We start from the raw sequence: 22,550 nt of genomic DNA, 5'->3' as shown, positions 1-22,550 counted from the left end.
GCGTTCGTTGACTCCTTGTTCCAAGCTATTTCTTCAAACACCACTTCGTTCATATATTAACTTATCAGCTACATTTGCTTAAATAATACCACAGTTTCACTGTTTACACATAAATTCAATTCAACCTCCTTAAGCTACAGCCTAACTTTCTCCCTTAAAACCAAAATTTCTAAACGAAACGAGTTCATGAGTTTCACACAGAAAGGAAGTAGATGGTTTCAAATAACAAGTCAAACATTTGTCCACGAACATGGTTGGGAGGTCATCACAAATGCCGCTTCTCCAGAGGCCTGAGGTGGGGAAGCCTTGGACGACTTTCTCTTCCAGGTGGATGGTGTTCCTTTAATTCGATTCTACATGAATTCAAGGTATACTTCCTTAAGCATGCCAAATTCTCAAGAGAATACAAAAAAGTGAATAGAATATATCATCTCTGCCTCAGAGGAGATGCGGCAAGGCCGAGCACGTAAGAGCAGTAACACTGGAAAAGGATGGCTGAGGACAGAATCCCAACTTTTCCATAATTAGCTGTGAAACTTGGGCAAGTGACTTTACCTTTCTGATGCAGTGTCTATATCAGCATAATGCTGGTGAGAGCAGGTCTGACCTCACAGTGTTGTGCTGGGGATTACAGAAGCCATTGTGCCTAAGGCATTAAGAACAGTTCCTGGCACACAGTGAGCACTCAAGGTCAGTATCATCACTGTGATTGTTATAATTGTCATCATTATGAATGTACAATCCAGTTGTTAAGATTTTTCATTTTTTATTTAATAAAATCAAAGCTATAACAGATCCTAGGAAACGAAAAGAGGAAAAATGGGGAAAAAAACCCTTTTCCAACAAGTTCCATCATTGTCCTCCTGTCTTCCTGACAAATGCTAACTATATCTACTCCTCAGAGAGATGGAAAGATGGCAGTGAGTGAGGGAGTGGATAAAGACATAAAGAAACATGATAAAGAGGAGAGGAGAGAAAAAGAAAGGGTACATATGGAGGAGCATTTCTGAGTTCTTTAAAGCTTCCAGATAGGAGTTGAACTGGAGATAGAGAGAAAGAGAGAGAGAGAGAGAGAGAGAGAGAGAGAGAAAAGAAGAAGAAGAAGAAGAAGAAGAAGAAGAAGAAGAAGAAGAAGAAGAAGAAGAAGAAGGAAGAGGAGGAGGAGGAGGAGGAGGAGGAGGAGGAAGAGGAGGAGGAGGAGGAGGAAGAGGAAGAGGAAGAGGAGGAGGAGGAAGAGGAAGAGGAAGAGGAGGAGGAGGAGGTCATTTGCGCAGCCTTGCCTGGACTCTCTCCCTTCTCTGCTCAGAAAATCCTTCCTCAGGCATTGAGCTACCTCACTTAGCTTTTCCTTACCATTTCCATGTGTTTCTTTCCACCGTTTACTCTGTTTCACAGAACATTATATGTATTAAGGACTTTAGAAGTCACCTCATCCAACCCTCTTATTTTATACGTAAGAAAAGCTTAGGGCCAATATGACAAAGTCATTGTCCCTGGTGGTACAACTCCAGAGGGGCACAAAATTAAAACTGGGCTCCTTGTGCCCTAGGCCTGGGCTGTCTCCCTTAGGACAACAAAAGGAGTACATTTACCAAAAAGGAGACTGGCTGGCTCTTGTCCCATTTGGCAGATACATAAATGTTTATCTTGGGAGGAAAATCTTGAGTAATATTTTTAAATGAATTAACAAGAATGGTACTGTTTTTAATTCAATAGACATGTTTTATTATTAACTTCATTGCCTGCTAAGCCTGAAATTAGGTTTTTCTATGCTTGGGCAGGTCCTGCCTAACCAATAACAGGACAATCAGATTTCAATTAAACAGATATTCCCACTTGGGCCATACACATAAACACACACACACACACACACACACACACACACACACACACGCACACACACATGCACACAACCAAGAGGCACTTAATCAAAACAAACTTTGAGCCCATTCTGGTCACTCTCCTGGCCTATGTTTAGGAGAAGGAGATATCAAATATTACAAGATAAGACTCTGCTAGTACAAAAATTTTAAATCACTTGTCTTCCAAAAGAGGAACACATTTCTTGCTATTTCTCCATTTACTATTTCTAATCCAGCAACAAAAGGCAGCCTAACCACAGCCTTTAACACACTTTTTATTTCTGGCTTCTGAATGTCTTCAATATGGGTTTGCCCAAATCAGGCCAATAGTCTCTTACATGTTCAATTTCTTTAATCCCAGCTTTCCCCTCTACAATGGAAGACTGAAGCTCTAAAACCAGAGTCTTTCCATACATACTTTACATACATACATACTTTAATAACATACTTAAAAACAGATACCACATATATTTTCCTGTTGTTGTTTTTTTTTATCTCAAATCTTTAAGTATCTGGCTAAGAGAAACCCTTTGAAACAAGAAAAAAAAAACCCTAGTTACCCTCTTCTCCCTTCTCTTTCCCTACTATCTGATGGGTAGAATCTCCTCTTTCATTTGCTTCACTGCGTGGGGTTTCAAACATAGGACGTCACCGTGATTAAGGGAAAGATTCAGGCATTCTTTTAACAGCTGCATCGACTACAGGGACATCTGACTGTGGGCCTCTAAAAGCAACTCAGCTCTGCTGTGTAAATAGGTGTTTACCTTGAGTAGAACAGACGCACATAAGGCAGATTTATTAGCACTGTTTGGTAAGTATTATTTATACAAATCCATACCCTACTACTATTATGCGTTTTGTTTTTCTTTTCTCTTGAGGTTTCCTTCACAGAAGACATAGGCTGGCCACCTCACTCATATGAAATTCAACAACAGGAAAACAGAACCCAGCATTACAAAAACAATCGCAAAAACCAAACATTCACGCTCAAGAAGAACTGAACCAAGATTTGAAAGTTTCCAAGGACAGAGAAAAAAAAAAAAGTTGCCGCATCCTCCTACCCTGTATGCCAACGAGCAGTGGCCGTTCAGTCTCTCCAGTTGCCTCTCAAAAAAAGGAATGCACCAATGTAACAGGAGCTGAGATCCTGGGGGAGCCAATTAGATTTAAGCCGCTTTCAAAAATCTGTAAGAAAAAAAAATGGAATTAGAAAAGAAACTTGGCACTTGAAATGACATTTTATGTGTTTTGCTTAGGGCCTGTGGAATACTACTCATATAATGACTCGTTGTCACGCTTATAAAATAAACCTTGGGTTTTTAATATAATTGAATAAAGTCATTAGCTGGTGAAACAAACCTAGCTTCAGAGGAAGAATGTGGCACATCAAATCTAATAGGTACCTCATCCTTCATCTTTGGAATTATCGACCAAAACATGACAAATTAGGCTAAGGTCAATGGCAGATAACTGCAGAGAAACTCCTCCAATGGCTGCCTGTGTATTCCTCTGAGGCTCCTGCAATTGTCTAGCAAAGCGAGGGTAGGGGGAGACCTGCAAGAAAGCAAGAATTTTCAGATTCCATGCCCTGCCCCCAAGACAAGCTCTATGGCCTTTTGATAACCTGTGGCAAGAGAAGATGGGACTAGGGAAGAGAAGCTCTCAGAAAAATTGTGCCTCCGCAGTTGCAGAAGGTATCTGGAGAGACTGAACAGTCACTGCCAGTAGGCGTGCAGGGTAGGAAGATGCAGCAATGTTTTTCTTCCTTAGAAACTCGCAAATCTTGTTTCAACTCTTCCCAGTGTTAAGCTTTTGATTTTTACAATTGTTTTTGTAATGTTGGGTTCTGCTCAGTTGGGTTTCAGCTGTTGGTGGAAACATAAGACCTGGTGTCCCCGACTCCCGGATCTCTCCAGAGCTCACTATACTAATCTGGTGGCTATTTATGAATCAGGCATAACCTTTCTTAATTAGATATATAGCAGGTGTGTCAAAGACAACAGAATCAGGCAAAAAGACAGTAAGGCCTTAAAATAACCAACTTTAGTTGGGTTTCTGGGATGGTTTCTTTTTATTTAAGATCCATCTCCAAACATGATTTTGTAAAAGCAAACAGACTCTACCCTTGAGAACTTCATTCACTCCTTTACTTTTTTTTTTAATGTTTATTTATTTTTGACAGAGGGAGAGAGAGAGAGACAGAGCATGAGCGGGGGAGGGGCAGAGAGAGAGGGAGACACAGAATCCGAAGCAGGCTCCAGGCTCTGAGCTGTCATCACAGAGCCCGACGCGGGGCTCGTACTCACAGACCGTGAGATCATGACCAGAGCCAAAGTCGGACGCTCACCCGACTGAGCCACCCAGGCGCCCCTCCTTTACTTTTTTAATACAGCATCAAAGTAATTGGGTCTAAGAAGCCCACAAAGAGGTAAAAGGAAACATGCCCTCTTGAAAAACATTCCAGGGCTACTGGGCAAACATATGCTTTTGTTCTATGATGTGGTAGACTGTTTCAATTACATCACCTCAATTCTCCTTCTAGAAGGGATGCTTATCTCATTGTCTCTGGTGACAAATATGGGTTCCACAGCTAGTCTGTGTCAAGCACTGAACCACATGTCAGGAGGGACAACAGGAGAAGAGAACTCCTATTCTGTCTCCACAGAAACTACACTCAAAGCTAATGAAGACGTACATATCTCTTGGACATCAACCTTAGCAACATTTTTGGGGATATATCTTCTCAGGGAGACAAAAATGAAAATAAACCATTGGGACTACATCAAACTAAAAAGTGAAGGAAACCATCAACAAAACAAAAAGACAACCTACTGAATGGTAGAAGATATTTTCAAATGATAAATCCAATAAAGGGTTGATATTCCAAAGATATAAAGACCTCATACAACTCAACACAAAAACAAATAATCCAATTAAAAAATAGGCAAAGGACCTGAATGGACATTTTTCCAAATAAGACATACAAATGGCCAACTGTATGTCTTGAGAAGATGCTCAACATCACTAATCATCAGGGCAATGCAAGTTGAAACCACAATAAGACACAATCCCACACCAGTAAGAATGGCTTGTATCAAAAAGAAATAAGTGTTAGTGAGGATATGGAGAAAAGGAACCCTCCTGTGCACTATTGGTGAGATGTAAACTGGTACTATAGAGAACAGTGTGGACCTCCCCCCCCCCACCAAAAAAAAATAAAAATAGAACTACCATATGATCCAGAAATTCCACTTCTGAGTATTTACCCAAAGAGAAGAAACACACTAATTTGAAAAGATATATGCACCCCTGTGTTTACTGCAGCATTGTTTACAGTAGCTGAGGTATAGAAGCAACCTAAGGGGCCACTGATAGATGAATGGATAAAGAAGATGTGTTATATACATACAATGGAATATTAACCATAGTAAAGAATGAAATCTTGCATTATGTGACAATGTGGATGGACATAGCGCATATTATTCTACATTAAGTCAGAGAGAGAAAGACAAATACTATATGATTTTGCTTATATATGAAATCTAAAAAAATAAACAGAAAACAGAAACAGACCCATAAATACAAAGAACAAATTGGTGGTTCCCAGATGGAAAGAGGTTAGGAGAATGGGCAAAAGAGGTAAGGAGGCTTAAGAGGTACAAACTTCCAGTTACAAGATAAATAAGTCACGGGGATCAAAAGTACAACATAGGTAATATAGTCAATAATACTGTAATAAGGTTGAATAGTGACAGAAGGTGACTATACTTATCATGTTGAGCAATGAATAACATATAGAATTTTTGAACCACTGTGTCATACACCTGAAACCAAGATAACATTGCATGTCAACTGTACTTCAATAAAAAAAAAAGGTACATGTCTGTGCAAGAAGCAGCTCACATTTCAAAACCCATCTTTTTCAAGTTCCACCTTAAATACAGCCTATTCCATGAGATTGTTCTGATGTCCTAACCAGAAATAACATCTCCCTTACCTAAGCTCCTGTACCCTTTTCTATTTTGTATTTTAGCAGTTTATATACCTGTCTTATTGCCTCCCCCTTAAATTATTTGAACATTATTGTAATGACTGGCAAGAACAAAATATGTCAGTAAATGTCAAGTTCATGAATGTATGGTGGACACAGTATCTGAGTTACTGAGGAACCCAAGTGGTCAGGAAAGATTTCACCCAGCTATACTCAACAGCACACCAGAGTTGAATTATCAAAGAGAAGAAAGAGCATATCTACATTAAGTAAGAAAATAAGCAAAAATCTGATGTCTTTGGATATCTCCTAACACAGACATTTAAAATGTAGCAGGTTCTGATGACCCTCTGATTGGCCATGAAGGGCAATCAGAGTCCTTTGAAGATGGGATCATCAATCCCAGGATAGCACTAATCCATACCAGTGACTGGGGAATAATAATATCTTTGTTTTTGAAGGCCAGGAACTCCTTTGAGAACCTTCACCCTGCACAGAGCAGGTAATCTTCAGAAACAATTGAATTCCCATGTCTACATTTACCACACTGAATGGTATGACCTCTTTGGAGAGTAGGAAGGATTAAGAACTTAATTAAACCAATGCTTTGTTATGCACAACAACTTCAGCCAATCACAGTAACCAGCTTTGTCTATGAACTTTGGAAGAGTATTTTCCCTAGATAATTACAAAATGGGAACACATATATGGTATCAGCCAGATCAAAGCATTTCATGATTGTAACTAAATAGTATCAATATAAATATTTGAGCTTTGGAATGGTTTTCAAAGAAATCGCATTTAGAATGTCTCTTTAGAGCTGACAGTCTTTGAAATTACTGTTCCTTAAGCACTTAACTTTCTTTTTGGCCTCATTGTGTACATCATGCTGCTCTTCCCCAATTTCCCAGGATCCCCAAGGTCATTCTCTACGGTGTTTGCTTTAAACTCAGCTTGGTGCCCAGATTCTGCTTTCAAACTCACTTGGATGACCCTTTCCCACACTGGGTCTCTTCATCCTTCCCGACATCCAGATCTAGTTGATCTGCATTTTCTTCAAAAAGTTTCACTTCCCAGTAACTGCAATCTGCTTCTTGCATAGTTTCCTTGCCATTCCCCTGGGTAGGTCGCTGCCCAGAAGGCAGAGAGGAGGAGCTTTTTGATGCTAATGAGGCCTCTGTGCGGGACTCACAGCTAATGGTGAGGAGCCCAGTATGGTAGTTCTCTGGGGAGCCCAGGTGAATGCAAGTGTAAGGGCACAGCTGAGAGTCATTTAAGCACCTTGCCGTTAGCCTAAAACAGGTATTCCAACATCTGAGCAGTGACCTGTAAATGGCTTGCATAATGAAGAAATGAGTCAGTGTACTTGGCAATTCAGACCTGAACTACATAAGGTATTAATTCAAAAGGAAATCTGAGAAGAGGACTGTTCAATGGTGACACATGGTTTTTTCTTTGAGGTGCCGGTAGTGGAATAAGGGTTAATGCATTATGGACATCCATATCCTTCTGCTGTTTTTCATCGTTGTGAACTTCTAGAGGACTCTTAGGTCCACTTTGAGCCCAGCTAGCCTTGCCTCCTGGGCATTCCAGGGAAAGAGAGCATGCCCATTACTTGTCCCATTAGCCCTCCTCCAGAATTGAAGAAACCTGCTGCAGCCTTTTTAGAAGATGCAGGGGGAAAAAACCATCACATGTTTTTTAACACTGAGAAATCTCCCAAAATAAGTGAAGTCTCAGCCAACATACACCAACCAAGGAATCAAAAGTCATCTATGAGACCTTAGGGTAATCTTTCAGATGGTCCGAATGACAAAGGAAAAGTGTCTGACACCCTAACCAGAGAAGACACAACGGGCAAGGCTTAACTTTTCGGACCTAATGACAAACCTTTAAGGAGCTCTTAGGATACACCAGGAATTTATTTGTATTATCTCATTTAATCCTCATTACAATCATTTAAGTTAGACGGTAGTATTAATATTCTCATTTTGGGGGGTGCCTGGGTGGCTGAGTCAGTTAAGCGTCTGACTTCGGCTCAAGTCATGATCTTGGCGGTTAGTGAGTTCGAACCCATGACAGTCTATGCTGTCTATGCTGACAGCTCAGAGCCTGGAGCCTGCTTTGGATTCTGTGTGTCCCTCTCTCTCTGCCCCTCCCCTACTCGTGCTCTGTCTCTCAAAAAGAAATAGAAATGTTACAAAAATATTCTCATTTTTAAGATGGAGAAATTGAGGCTTAGCAAGCTTAGTTAAGTAAATCATCCAAGTCTCCCCAATTAATAAGTAGCAGAGATGGGATGTGAATACACGCTATCAATTACTAGTAGTATCAGTGGCAAGGGAGATTTTCTATCACGAGTAGGCTGTTTCTGAGAAATTTTGGAGGATGAAGGAAAAGAGTGAGCAGAAAAAAACACAAGAGTTCCTCAACAACAACAGCAACAACGAGACTCTGACAAGAATTAAAAAAAGAAACCCGAGGAAAACACGAGATTTCTCTAACCACACTGTCAGTTCATTTCTCTGTTATCTGGCTTAATGAGGCAAAAGGAGAGTCTAAAGTTGAACCTAGTGAATACTTGCCCACAGAGACAGGTTTGTTCGTAGCCAAGTGAGTCGTCTGCTAAAGTTACCCATGTAGACTCAAGCCTCACCTCACATGGTGTCATTCTCATTCAAGTATGATCCATCCCCATTTGCCTATTTCCAGCGGTCAACGCCCAGGAAATGAGTTTCCCAACTGTGTCTCCTCCTTGGGGAGCCTGGGGAGGGGTGGTGACATCATGGGAACAATATCTGTCTTCTCTTCTAGGACTCAGCTGAATGTGTCAAATAAACGCTACTGCTAATCCTGCAGCAATGAATGAATTATTCGAATGCCAAGCAAATGTATGTGCAAAACAGCATACTATCTCCATCCCAGCCCCAAAGAAAAGGGGGAAAGGCAGCAATGAGAAACTACTCAAGCGAAACCACACAAGGGAGGTGAGCTTTACTTACTCCCTTCACTTCTCACACACAAAAAGTGAACCTACATTTCCATTTTCATATTGCCGTAAACAGGTAAAAACAGAATTTGCTTCCTCTTCTGTGCTCTCATGCTCCTTTGTACAAATTGCTAAATTATAGTGCTTACCATATTGTCCTGTAATTATATTTTAAGTGTCTGCCTTCCCACTAATGTAATAGCTCCCTTTCTCCCCTGAATATTTGTATCCAATGCATCTGGTATCAGGCTAAACAAAAATTTGTTAAACAAATGAAAGACTGAATGGAACAATGAATGAATGACAGCTTGCTCAAAGGCTCGCTTTAACTAGGGCAAAAAGAAATGTTCTTTTTTCCTCTGTCTTTATGACTGAAGATAGTTGATACTGTCACACTTACGCTGGGGGGTGAATCATGCCTGTTTGTAGTATTAGGTTTCTAGGATGTTCTGGCACTTAATGAATGTTTTCGGTGTGGCTGTGTGTGTGTGTGTGTGCGCGTGTGTGTGTGTGTGTGTGTGTGTGTGTGTGTGCATGTGTGTAGGCTCCTCTGCTCCTATATTCTATAGAATTAATTTCTCCCACCTTACACCTACCAAGCCTATATATCTCATAACTTACTCCCTTAATCACGGATTTTCTTTGAACTTAACTAATTCAATTAGAATTTTTTTTTAAAAAGGCATTCTTATTGTAAGTTGGACAGAGGAAAGGTCAGAAAATGTGACATATTCCAAGTTTGATGGATGTTGGATATTCAGCAGGACTTGATACAGACACAGCCCCTCCTCTTTCAGAATTTACAGTCAGTGGGAAGAAGAGAGATAAATAATAAGGTGAGTAAAGTATAGTGACTATAATACAGAGGAAACAAAAGGTGTTATGAGAGCACATAAGAAGGAGATCAAACCCAGTCTGGAGATCAGGAAGGGTCTCCTAGACAAAGTATCTTTTAAGTTTCAGCCTGGGTGGGTAAATAAGACGTAACCAGGTAAAAGGGGAATTTGGCAAAGAGAAGTACCACAAGCAAGGAAGAACACAATGCAAGCAAAACACTTTTAAGAAGATAAGAATGGCTGGGGTTTAAGTGAGGGGGCAAGCCTGGGCCTCGGCTTACTTACTGTAAGAGCAATGGGAAGCCACTGAAGGATTTTAACCAAGGTGGTGATATTTGGGTCTGAGGTTAAGGAAAGAGGCTTGGGTTATAGGTGAAGACACACAGATTTGGGGGCTGTATTAGTAGAGTAGGCTAAGAGTAATAATAAGGATCTTCAACATTGTCCTTATAGAAAGATGACTCTGGCTGTCATATAGAGAATGGATTATAAAAATGCGAGACTATGTCCATAGATAGACACGCTTTGGATGCCATTTTGATAGGTCACATGAGGATAGAAATGATAGTGAAAATGGAAAGAAGTAGATGGGTTCAAAAGAACATTAAGACAGAATTAATAGACTTTGCCAACTGACTAGACCACGGTTGGCAAAGTTTTCTGTAAAGGGCCAGATCAATAAACCTTAGCCTTTGCTGGCCATACGGTTTCTACCACAACTACTCAACCCTGGTGTTTTGGTGAGAAAGGGGACATGTGTAGGTAAATGAATGTGACTTCATGCCAACAAAAATTTATTTATAAAAAACAGGCAAACAGGACAAATTTTGCCTGACTGAAGTTTGCCAACCCCTAGACTAACTGAGGGATGTAGCAGTAAGAGCAGTCGAAAATGGCTCCCAAGTATGTCACTTGGGTATCTGGTTGGCTAGGCCTGCTCTTTACAGAGGAAGGGACATTGGAAAAGGAATGGGGTCAGAGAGAGGGAGGTAGTGGCCAGGCTTTAGACAAGCTGAGTGTAAGATATGTCCAGTAAACAGTCAGATGTTTGGATCTAGATTACGAAAATGACCTAGGCTATTTGTAAAGATATATAGGTTCGGGAGTTGTCTTAGGGCAGACTAGATGTTGTTAGCAGACCACCAAAAATCCATGGATTTAGTAAGAAGTTTCTCCCATCGTGATACAAGGAACTCAGATGGGGGGGGGGGGGGTGGGAAGACCATCATTCCACGAGCCTGTCCAACAGCAGCATCCATCCCACTTAGCCAGAGGAGGGAGGTTCAGAGAGGAGCGCCTGTAGGGCTTTTTATGGCCCAAGTCTAAAAAGGGCATGCACCACGTCTACTCACATTCCCCTGGAGAGATCTTACTCACATGGCCACCCACCTACAAGCAAGGCTGGGAAACACACTGGAGCTGTGTGTCGAGGATAAAGGTAGAATGGATTTTGGTGGGCAGCTATCAGGATCCGCCACAAGAGTCAAAATTAAAGAACAGGCCAGGAAAGCATGAAGATGAATAGAAGTGAGCCAGACAACGGTGAAGAGTGAGAACAAGTTCAGGGCTCTGCAGAACACAAGTGTTAGAAGACGAACTGAGGAGGAAGAAGATGTAGCAAAGGAGAATGACAAAATGAAAATAAAACTGGAAGACTGTGTTAGACGTTTAATGTACGTAGGTAGAAAGGAATGCACACTTAATTGTTAAGCATTGATCCCATCTCTGACAAGCTGACACTTATTTGGTACCTCTGATACCATAAAAAAATGGCATGAAAATGAGCCCAATTGCATTTAAGAGAAAACGGCACAATCAGCCCCTCAGTAGAGCCAGATTTTCATTACCATTCAGATGGACTGCTTTAGGGCTATGCGCTGCAATATTCATTTTTTTTTTCATTCACTTTTTGTATCCATAAATCAACCTATGTAGGTAAAATGTATTTTCTGCATCAAAAATTTACATGGACCTATTAATATAAATATGAATACGCACCTGTCTGCATATACACACACACTCGGCACTCACAGGATCCATTACCACAACGCACTTCTGTTTTGCTTCCACTTTTTGCAATTCTCTGTTCTCTCTGCTTTGCTCAAGGCTTCTCTTCCAGCTCCCACCCCACCTGTTTGTGTGTCTGTTGCTGGCTCCAGATGAGAAGACCAAGACGAAAACGGGTTGGATTCCTCCCTGATAACATTTTAGGCACTGCTTCATTACCACAAAAAAGACACAGCCTGTAGCTTAACCAAAAAAACCCAGGCTGGAACCTCCATGCTGCCTTCCCTCAGCAATTCTGAGCCAAGCAGACTTAAGCTAGGAAAAGAAGAACATGGGATCTTGCAGAGCTGTCTACCAATCCACCTTCTTCTCTCTCTTTAGAATCTAAAGTCTTTGGGACAAAGAAGGGGATTCTCAGGATTTTATATCTGGAACCCTCTTTTTTGCAGAACAGCCAGCCTTGCTTATAAATAAGTTAAAAAAGAAAACAAGCAGATTAAAAAAAAAAAAAAAGATCTGCCCAGGAGGTACACAGATGGTAAAGAAAACAAAATTAGTAACCTCTTCTACTTGCTCAGCATAAATTATTAGTGTACTCAACCTGACCAAGTGACTATTTATAAGCCTGACCTCGAACTTCGTGGCGTTCAATAAACATAAATTGAGGATGGCGACGATGCTACCCATATTTCCTTACTTAATGACACACAGTTGGCAGTTCAGTGGCACAAATCATATGCACTTTATTCTACCGTTACTGCTCTTCACATGCTAACTCATATCAGGTGTGAATCTATTAGAAATAGCCTTCCAATTAGCAAAATTAATTCTTCCTTTGGTTTGAGAGAGGCCAACTAGTGAGTGTAAGCACAGGACAACTTTGCAAGCAGCGTTTCTTCCCTGGCTTCTGTGAGCTTTTCTGTCAGCTCCAACAAGTCTTTCTTATTGCTACTTTTCCAGGGTCATCATTATTCAAAGTCTGCTAGCTTCAAGTATCATGTGCAAGGCACATCTAGAAATGTAGCTGCTGAAGCAGATTGTGTATGAAACTGAGAAACTGCAACTTGTCTCACACCGGCTAGGTGAACTATGTAGGGTTTTTTGTTTTGTAATTCTAGATTCCCAGCTAGTCCACAGGGGAGTCGTAGCGGAAGGGCAGGAGTTCACCACCATGATGTGTCTGGGACCTGTGGAAGAGCCACAGGCGTTTCTTCGAAAAGAATCTGGGAATGCAAAACACAATGTCAACACTCGGTCCAACGCCTTCAAAGGGCACTGGGGCTGAGGCCCATCAGTTTCGTCCAGTCAGATCACTCCCTCATCCTTGTCAGTGTCCTAAAGCCACCAACTTACTCTGCCATCTTCTCCTCTTCACAAGACAATTTTTTGTCTCCTCCACGACCAAAAACTTGAGGCCATTCACCAACAGTGCTGGGAAACCCAGAGCCACCCTTCACTCTTCCATGTGCATCATTCACCATTCTTCATGGAACTCACCAAAACGGGCTTCGCATCTAACCCTCTTCTCCCCATCTGCTATGTCGCCTGGGTTGAGGTCCCTGTCACCCCTTATTTGGATTACTAAGGAACGTCTAGTGATCTCTTTGCTTATAGGCTGATTTCTCTAGAATGGATCGTACATGTGAAAAATTAAAAAAAGAAAATCTCTCTAAAACTCAAACCAAACAGTGTCAGGCCTCTGCTTAGAACACTTTAACAATACAGGCCATCTGAAAAATATCCAAATTTCTTACACGGTTGAAAGAACCCTAAGCATTAGGCACCTGACCATGGCTCCAACTTCATTTCTCATGACATCTGCCCCATATTTCACATAACACACACACACACACACACACACACACACACACACACACACACACACACGTCCTGCTACTTCTTACCTCTGAGACCATTCATGCTAACGTCTCTGCCTGGAATGCACTTCCCCATTACCCCAACCTGACCCTCACTTGGCTTACTCCTGCTACATCTTTACGGTTCATTCAGGGGTCACCTCCTGAAAGCCTTAGAAATCATTCTCAATACTCCTCAAATACTCTCCACCTCACTCTGTAAGGGAAAGTTAGCACTGCTCGATGATAATATATTTTTGTATTTCTGAATTAATATCATGGTAATAGATCTGCGGAACAGAAGAAAGGAAGCAGAATTAGATTCCAAAACCCATGGGAACTTTGTATGTGATGGAAGTGGAAAAACAGCGAACTCTGGAATAATGGTGCTGAGGTAATGGAGAAATAATAATTTTGGATCCTTACCAAGTATCTGCCCCCCAAATTAATTCCAGATAGATTAAATCTTTAAATGTTAAAAAAAAAAATCACAAATGAACCAGAAGAAAACTCAAGGGACAATTTCTATAATCCAAGGGGAAGAGGATTTTTCTAAGCATGGCTTTAAAGCCAATAACTATAAACATTAATACATTTGATTAAATAAATAACTTTTTAATTGTGAAAAATACTATAAATTCAAAGGAAAAGACAATTAACAAATTGAGAAAAATGTATATTTGGCCCACTGCCTGGCATCTAATTTATTTTGAGTAAGTTGATTTATATGGCAGAGGGTTCATCTCCCTAATATATAAAGAATTCTTGTGAACCAATACAAAAATACAAACTCCCTATTAGAAAAAGCAAAACAAACAACCTTCACAGGTTTATAAAATGCTTCTAAATTTATGTAAAGTTTTCAAACTCCCAAATCAAAGATATTTAAATTTTACATAATATTTTGCATATCAGAATGACAAATATTTCAATTGTTTTAATGTTTATTTTTGAAAGAGAGACCGAGCATGAGCTGGGGAGGGCAGAGAGAGGGAGACACAGAATCTGAAGTAGGTTCTAGGCTCTGGGCTGTCAGCATAGAGCCCAACGTGGGGCTCGAACCTGCCAACCACAAGATCATGACCTGAGCCTAAGTCAGACGCTTAACCGACTGAGCCACCCAGGTGTCCCTAGAATGACAAAAATTTTAAAAATACTTTCACTAAAGATATGAGAAAATGGGTCCTGTTAAACACCATTGATAAAAGAGCCCTGAAAAGTAGTTTAACATGAGTATCAAAAATTATGACCCAGAATTTTCACCAGAATTTATCCTAGAGAACAACTTAAATGTCCATGAACACAGAGTTACTTAAGAAATTATAGCGGCTCTTCATATTGCAATATCATATACCCACTAAAATGAAAGATATATGCAAAATTAGTTGTACAGAAAACTACACATGTTACAAAAGTTTCTAAAATTGGGTTAAAAACAATGTACGACATTGTCCTGTGTTAAAATATATTTGTTTATATAAACAGGAAGTGGGGGGGGGAGTACATACTTGGAAGGATATTTACCAAAATGGAAATAATCATTATCTCTGAAAAGTGGGACTATAAGTTCTTTCTTCACATCTTCCTTTCTTCTTCACACCTTCTCATATTATCTAATTTTATCAACCACACGTGTACTTTTACAATTAAAAACTAATTACCAACAATACGACTATTTCCATTGTTTGGAAATAAAATGGAGAAAGACAAAAAGGACGTTCACGAGTGCATTGAGAGAGCAGGGTCACCTGTCTAAAAGAGCTGCCACCAACGAGGAGCCCTGAGGAAGTTCATCCACTACAGGTCTGCCAATGGGACACCACAGAAAGACCTGAACTACTGCCTGCACAATTCACACCACAAATTTACTTTTCCAAATCTTTCTCATACACAAGCCATCAAGCCTCTGATTCCAGTGAGCATAAGAAAAGGATGAATTGTTAATTTTTATAATAGAGGAGGTAGAGTTAATTTCCTCTCTCCCTCTCTCTGACAGTTTGCCTATTTTTAGTCAGAAAAAAAAAAAGCCAAAAGACCTTTCAGCTCTAAGGGTAAACCCATGAATAGGTTACCAGAACATGTTGTAAGTCTACATATGTTCCTTTTTTTTTTTTTTAATGTCTATGATTAGCTAATAGTTCTCACAAAAACAGATGGGAATCAGAATATGATTAGAAAAATGCAACAAACAAAATGTCAACTAACTAAGCTTTAAATTCTACAGATTTTATTACCCAATATTACTTTAAGCCCATCATTTTAAAATAGGGACTTTCAACCATGGGGAGCAGGACAAAGCTAGGACTTAGTGACTGGTCTTTCTGAAAACAAAGGAAGTAAAAGTTATTTATAGTGACCTTTTAATGTTTACCTTAGAGCTGGCTAATCAGATGTAAATTGTCACCCATGGATATGCATAATCAACTTTATTCCCTTTGCTAATTGAGAAATAGAGCTGTTAATGTCAAAAAACATTTGAAAAATGCACCAAGCTTGCTCAGTGGAGCAAGTTCTTTATAAAAGTCAGAGTTTCCATATGGTAAAATCATGGAAATTAGGCTAAGGGGAAAAAAAAAAACACTAGGAAAGACTAATTTGTTACTGAGCTAGTCTGTGCTGGAACAAAATCAGTCTTAACGACCCTAACTGCAGGATTTTATTTTTTTTTTTTACCACTTTTTATGTTCAAAAATAACTCCATCAGCTCTTAGGAAAAATCATTCCATCACCTTACTCCAAAGTTCCTCTCCTGCTGAGCTGATGCTTTCCAAGCTGGCCACGGCTCTGGCTTAGGAGGCACTTTGCCAAGATACTCACATACCTACAGGACTTGGTTCACACAAGTCAGCCCCTTCCCCTTCTTTCAATCTCCTGACATCTTGTAGTTTCCTTTAAAACTGACTACCATCAGATACAGGAGTCTCACTTCAATTGTGTAGAAAGGGAACAATGTCTTCCCTTAAGCGACACTTCAAGATTGCTTCCATCTTTATAATACCTGCAGAAGTCTGCATCATTTCAACTTATTGTTGATGTATGGAGAAGGTATGCCTTCTCCTCTTCTAAGATCCACCACCTCTACCCTTATTCACTGACTCCCTTGTTTTATGAAACCCAAGTGTTTTTCCCCTGGACAGTCCTCACTAATGAACATTCTTTCCTGTGCTATAGCCTGAGTAAAATCCTCTCCTGAATTGTTTGGTGCATTTTGTCTTTCACGTGGTGCATTTAAGAAATTATGGTCACCCCTAGGCGTAAGCCCCAAGCATTCTCCTTTCACAGGGATGACCAACAACCACTGTTTCTAGTGAGGAAAGAACATAGTAAGCCAATCACAAGCATTAACAGCACACATATACAACACCATTTAAGACACCAGAAGGTAAACAATGTGGAGGAGTGTCGGGGGATGGGGGGGGGGGGGAGTTATCCTACAGAAGTCCAGACATCAAACAAACAGTCATCAGGCCTCTCTGAGTGATATGTTCACTAGACATATCTCATATGAGGCATATGCTATTCTGAGAAGGCAACGTAATTAGTGGCATAAGCATGAGTGTTGAACAGTGGTTCCTTCAATCATCCCCACCACACGCTACAAAATCCTAAGTAGGTTAATTTCTCTCACCTTCATTTTGTCATCTGTAAGCATTTTAACTAGCCTAACCAGTCAGAGGGCCTACCTTGGCTCAATGAAACATTTTCAAACCCTTTTTCTTTCTACCTTTAAATTCTATAAACCTTTCTTCTTTTTTTAATAATAGCTATATTGGGATGGAATCCATATACCATAAAAAGTTAACCATTTAAAGTGTACAATTTAGTGAATATTAGTATGTTCAGAGTTATGTAACCATTACTGCTGTCTAATCCCAGAACATTTTTATAATCCCCAAAAGAAACCCCATCCCCATTAGCAGTCACTCCCCATTCCTCCATCACAACCATGGCAACCACTAATCTACTTCCTGTTTCCTGCGTTTTTGTTTGTTTGTTTTTTAAGTAGACTTCATGCTCAGTGCAGAGCCCAACACAGGGCTTGAGCTCACGACCCTAAGATCAAGACTTGAGCTGAGATCAAGAGTCAGACACTTAGCTGATGGAGCCACCCAGGCACCCCTCTACTTTCTGTGTTTAAGGATTTGCCTATTGTGGACATTTCATATAAAGAGAATCAGTAAGTGGCCGCTGTGCCTGGCTTCTTTCACTAAGCATAATGTCTTCAAGGTTCATCCTTATAGCCTGTGTCAGTACTTCGTTCCTTTTTGTAGTTGAATAAAATGCCATTGCATAGACATACCAGCTTTTGTTTATCCACTCATCAGTTAATGAACGTTTGGTTGGTTTCCATTTTTTAGCTATTTTGAATAATGCTGTTAGGAACATTCACGTATAGGTATTCAGATGGACATATATTTTCATTTCTCTTGGGTGTACACCTAAGAGAAAAATATATCATAACTGTATGTCTAATTTGTGAGGAACCAGACTTTTTTCCAAACTAGTTATACCATTTTCTTTGCTTTTTGACTACTTTTGGTTCTTTCTATGTTGGCTTTCTGGTTGTTTGAGCTTAGCTGGGAAAATAATAGGGTGATTATAAAGACATTTTCTACAGAATGGGCCATTTTTAGCCTAGTGTTTAGGTAGACACAAACACAACAAGGTGGCGGATGTGTTTCTGTGTACATAAAGTAGTGCTAGAGAACACGCAGCCAAAACATCCATGGAAGGCAGCACTGATGCCTGCAGCTCAGGAACCACCTTATAAAGTGGTGAGGGGATTTTGCTGCCGTTTAAAGTTTTATCCTCTAGACTTATAATGATAAACCATATAAATATAAGCACACTCATATCTTTATCTCAGGGGCTTACAATGTAACCAGAACAGTACAACAGGAACATAAATAACAAAAAATATGTTTTTTTTTCCAAAAACTACTATATGAGAAAATAATTCCATCTGGGCACACCAGGGAAGATTCTTTTGGAAAGGAAAGCATCTTTACTGGTTGTTAAAGGATAACCATGTTTTAAAACAGCAAAAGTGAGGAGAAATTGCATTTCAAACAGAAAAAAAATAGAATAATCAAAAAGAGTGCAGGGTGAAGGAATAAGAATGAGGAGTTAGAAAGCATAGGAAACACAGCAAGAAAGAACTGACATTTTGGCAAGTGACTAAATGTGAAGTGAGGTAGAAAGTGGAGTAAAAAATGATTCCCGGGTGCAGCAAAAGCAGTTCTAAGAGGGAAGTTTACAGCAATACAGGCCTACCTCAAATAAACAACTCAACCCTATACCTAATGGAGTTAGAAAAAGAAATTAGAAAAAGAAGAACAAATAAAACCCAAAACCAGCAGAAGGAAGGAAATAATAAAGATGAGAACAGAAATAAATGATATCAAAACTAAAAAGCAATAGAACTAATCAATAAAACAAGTTAGTTCTTTGAAAAGATCAGCAAAATTGATAAACCTCTAGCCAGATGAGGAAGGGAGAGACAGAGAGAGAGGTCTCAAATAAAAAAAAATCAGAAAAGAGGAGAAATGACAAATGACACCACAGAAATACAAACAATTTTAAGAGAATATTGTGAAAAACTATATGCTAAAAAATTGAACAACCTAGAAGAAATGGATAACTCCTAGAAAGATAACCTACCAAAACTGAAGCAGGAAGAAACAGAAAATTTGAATAGACCAGTTACCAGCAATAAAACTGAATCAAAATAGAAAAAAAAAACAAAAACTCAAAAACCAAAATCCCAGGACCAGATAACTTCACAGGTGAATTCTACAAATACTGAAAGAAAAGTTAATACCTATTTTTCTCAAACTTTTCCAAAAAACAGAAGAGGAAAGAAAACTTCCAAATTCATTCTATGAGGCCAGAATTACCCTGATACCAAAACCAGATAAAGACATCACAAAAGAGAGAGAAAGAGAGAGGACACCACAGGCCAATATCTCTGATGAACATAGATACAAAAATCCTCAGCAAAATATTAGCAAACTGAATCCAACAATACATTAAAAAGTCATTCACCACAATCAAGCAGGATTGATTCCCAGGATACAAGAGTGGTTCAATATTCACAAATCAATCAATAGGATACATCACATCAATAAGAGAAAGGATAAAAAAACATACGATCATTTCAATAGATGTAGAAAAAGCATATGACAAATTACACTATCCATTCACGATAAAAACCCTCAACAAAGTAGGTTTAGAGGGAACATACTCAACATAATAAGTCCATATATGAGAAACCCACAACAAACATCAGACTCAATGGGGAAAAACTGAAAGCTTTTCCCCTAAGGTCAGGAATAAGACAGGGATACCCACTCTCACCACTTTTATTCAACATAGTACTGGAAGTCCTAACCACAGCAATCAGACAACAAAAATAAAAAGCATCAAAATTGGTAAAGAAGAAGACAAACTATTTGTAGATGTAGACAAAAAAAAAACCCTAAACACTCCACAAAAATAACTATTAGAATTATAAATGAATTCAGTAAGGTCACAGAGTACAATATCAATGTACAGAAATCAATTGCATTCCCATACCCTAAATAATGAAGCAGCAGAAAGAAAAATTAGAAAATAATCCCATTTACAATTATGCCATAAGCAATAAAATATTTAGTAATAAAATTAACCAAAGAAGTGGAAGACCTGTACTCTGAAAACTATAAAACACTGATGAAAGAAACTGAAGATGACACAAAGAAATGAAAAGACATTCCATGCTCATGGACTGGAAGAACAAATATTGTTACAATGTCTCCACTGCCCAAAACAATCTGCAGATTTATTGTAATCCCTATCAAAATACTAAGAACATTTTTCACAGAACTAGAACAAACAATTCTAAAATTGGTATGGAACCACAAAAGACCCCACACAGACAAAGCAATCGTGAAAAAGTAAAGCTGGAGGTTTCACAAGTCCAGACTTCAAATTATATTACAAAGCTGTAGTAATCAAAACAGTATGGTACTGGCACAAAAATAGACCCATAGATCAGTACAACAGTATAGAAATCCCAGAAATAAACTCACAATTACATGATCAATTAACCCTTGGAAAAGCAGGCAATAATATGCAATGAGAAAAGGTCTCTTCAACAAATGGTGTTGGGAAAACGGGATAGCTCCATGAAAAAGAATGAAACTAGACCATTTCTTACACCATGCACAAAAATAAACACAAAATGGATTAAGGACCCTAATGCAAGACCTGAAACCATAAAAATCCTTGAAGAGAACACAGGCAGTAATCTGACATTGGCCATAGCAACATTTTTCTAGATAGGTCTCCTGAGGCAAGGGAAATAAAAGCAAAAATAAATATTGGAACTGCAGCAAAATGAAAAGCTCCTGCACATCAAAGGAAACAACTAATGAAAGTAAAAAACAACCTACTGAATGGGAGAATATATTTGCAAATGACATCTTTGATAAAGGGTCAGTGTCCAAAATATATAAAGAACTTATACAACTCAACAGCCAAAAAACAAATAATCCAATTAAAAAGTGGACAGAATACATGAACAGATATTTCTCCGAAGAAGACACCCAGATAGCCAACAGACACATGAAAAGATGCTCAACATCACTCAGTGTCAGGGAAATGCAAATCAAAACCATAATGAGATACCACCTCATATTTTTCAGAATGGCTAATATAAAAAACTCAAGAAACAACAAGTGTTGGCGAGGTATGGAGAAAAAAGGAACCCTTGTGCACTGCTGGTGGGAATGTAAATTGGCACAGCCACTGTGGAAAACAGTATGGAGGCTCCTCAAGAAATTAAAAATAGAACTACCCTACAACCCAGCAGTTGCACTACTGGGTATTTATCCAAAGAATACAAAAATTCTAATTCGAAAGGAGATATGCACTCCTGTATTTAGTGCAGCATTATTTACAATAGCCAAGATATGGAAGCAGCCCAAGGGTCCATCGACAGATGAATGGATGAAAGAAGGTATGGTGTATATATAAAAGGATTATTGCTCAGCCATAAAAATGAATGAAATCTTGCCATTTTCAACATGGATGAGGCTAGAGTGTAGAATGCTAAGTGAAATAAGTTAGAGAAAGACAAATACCACGTGACTTCACTCACATGCAGAATTTAAGAAACAAAACAAGCGAACAAAGGAAAAAAGAGACAGACAAGTCAGGAAACGGATTCTTAACTATAGAGAGCAAACTGATGGTCACACAGGGGAGACGGGCGGGGTGAAACAGGATGGACGAAATAGGTGACGGGGATTAAGAGTACACTTAGTGAAGAGTACTGAGTAATATATGGAACTGTTGAATCACTGTATTACACGCCTGAAACAAATATAACTCCATGTTAACTATACTAGAATTAAAATAAAAATAAACAAAAAAATCAAAATATCAAAGTCAAACAAACAAACAAAAAAAGAAAATGATTCCCAGAGTTTTGGCATAGAAGACAGGACAGATGATAGTGCCAGTACAGAAAATAACGGGAAAGCCTATTGGAAGAGCTGGTATGAGTGGGAAGGCAGAGTTCAATTTCAGACATACATTGAGTTTAAAGTACCAGAGGAACATAAGGAGGTGAGAGGTCCATCAGGCAGATGAAAATGCAGAACTGGAGCTCCGCAAATATTTCCTAATGGATATCATTGCTGAAGCCTTCAGAGTAGGTGAAGAGAGAGGGGAAGGGGCCTGTTTTACCTCACATCCAAACAGGAACCTTAGTCCCCCGGGGAAACAAAGGGCCAGGGCTAGGTAGGGCCAGAGTTTGGGAAAGGGACCTAATTTCAGGGCTGATCCTCGAGGTTCATGTTCTGAAGGACACAGCAAACTCGGGTTTAATCAGGCCAGTGCTTCAGGTTCAATCTAGTAGGCCAGGCACAACAGCAGGTATTTCCCATCAGAGTTGAGCCACGTCAGAGCAGATCTCCTTCGACTGACTGAAGAGGTAAAAAGCGGAGTCCAGCCTCTCAGGACCAG

The sequence above is a fragment of the Acinonyx jubatus genome, chromosome A1, assembly GCF_027475565.1.
Source record: "Acinonyx jubatus isolate Ajub_Pintada_27869175 chromosome A1, VMU_Ajub_asm_v1.0, whole genome shotgun sequence".
Taxonomy (NCBI): Eukaryota; Metazoa; Chordata; class Mammalia; order Carnivora; family Felidae; genus Acinonyx; species Acinonyx jubatus.
This window is presented reverse-complemented; position numbering follows the sequence as displayed.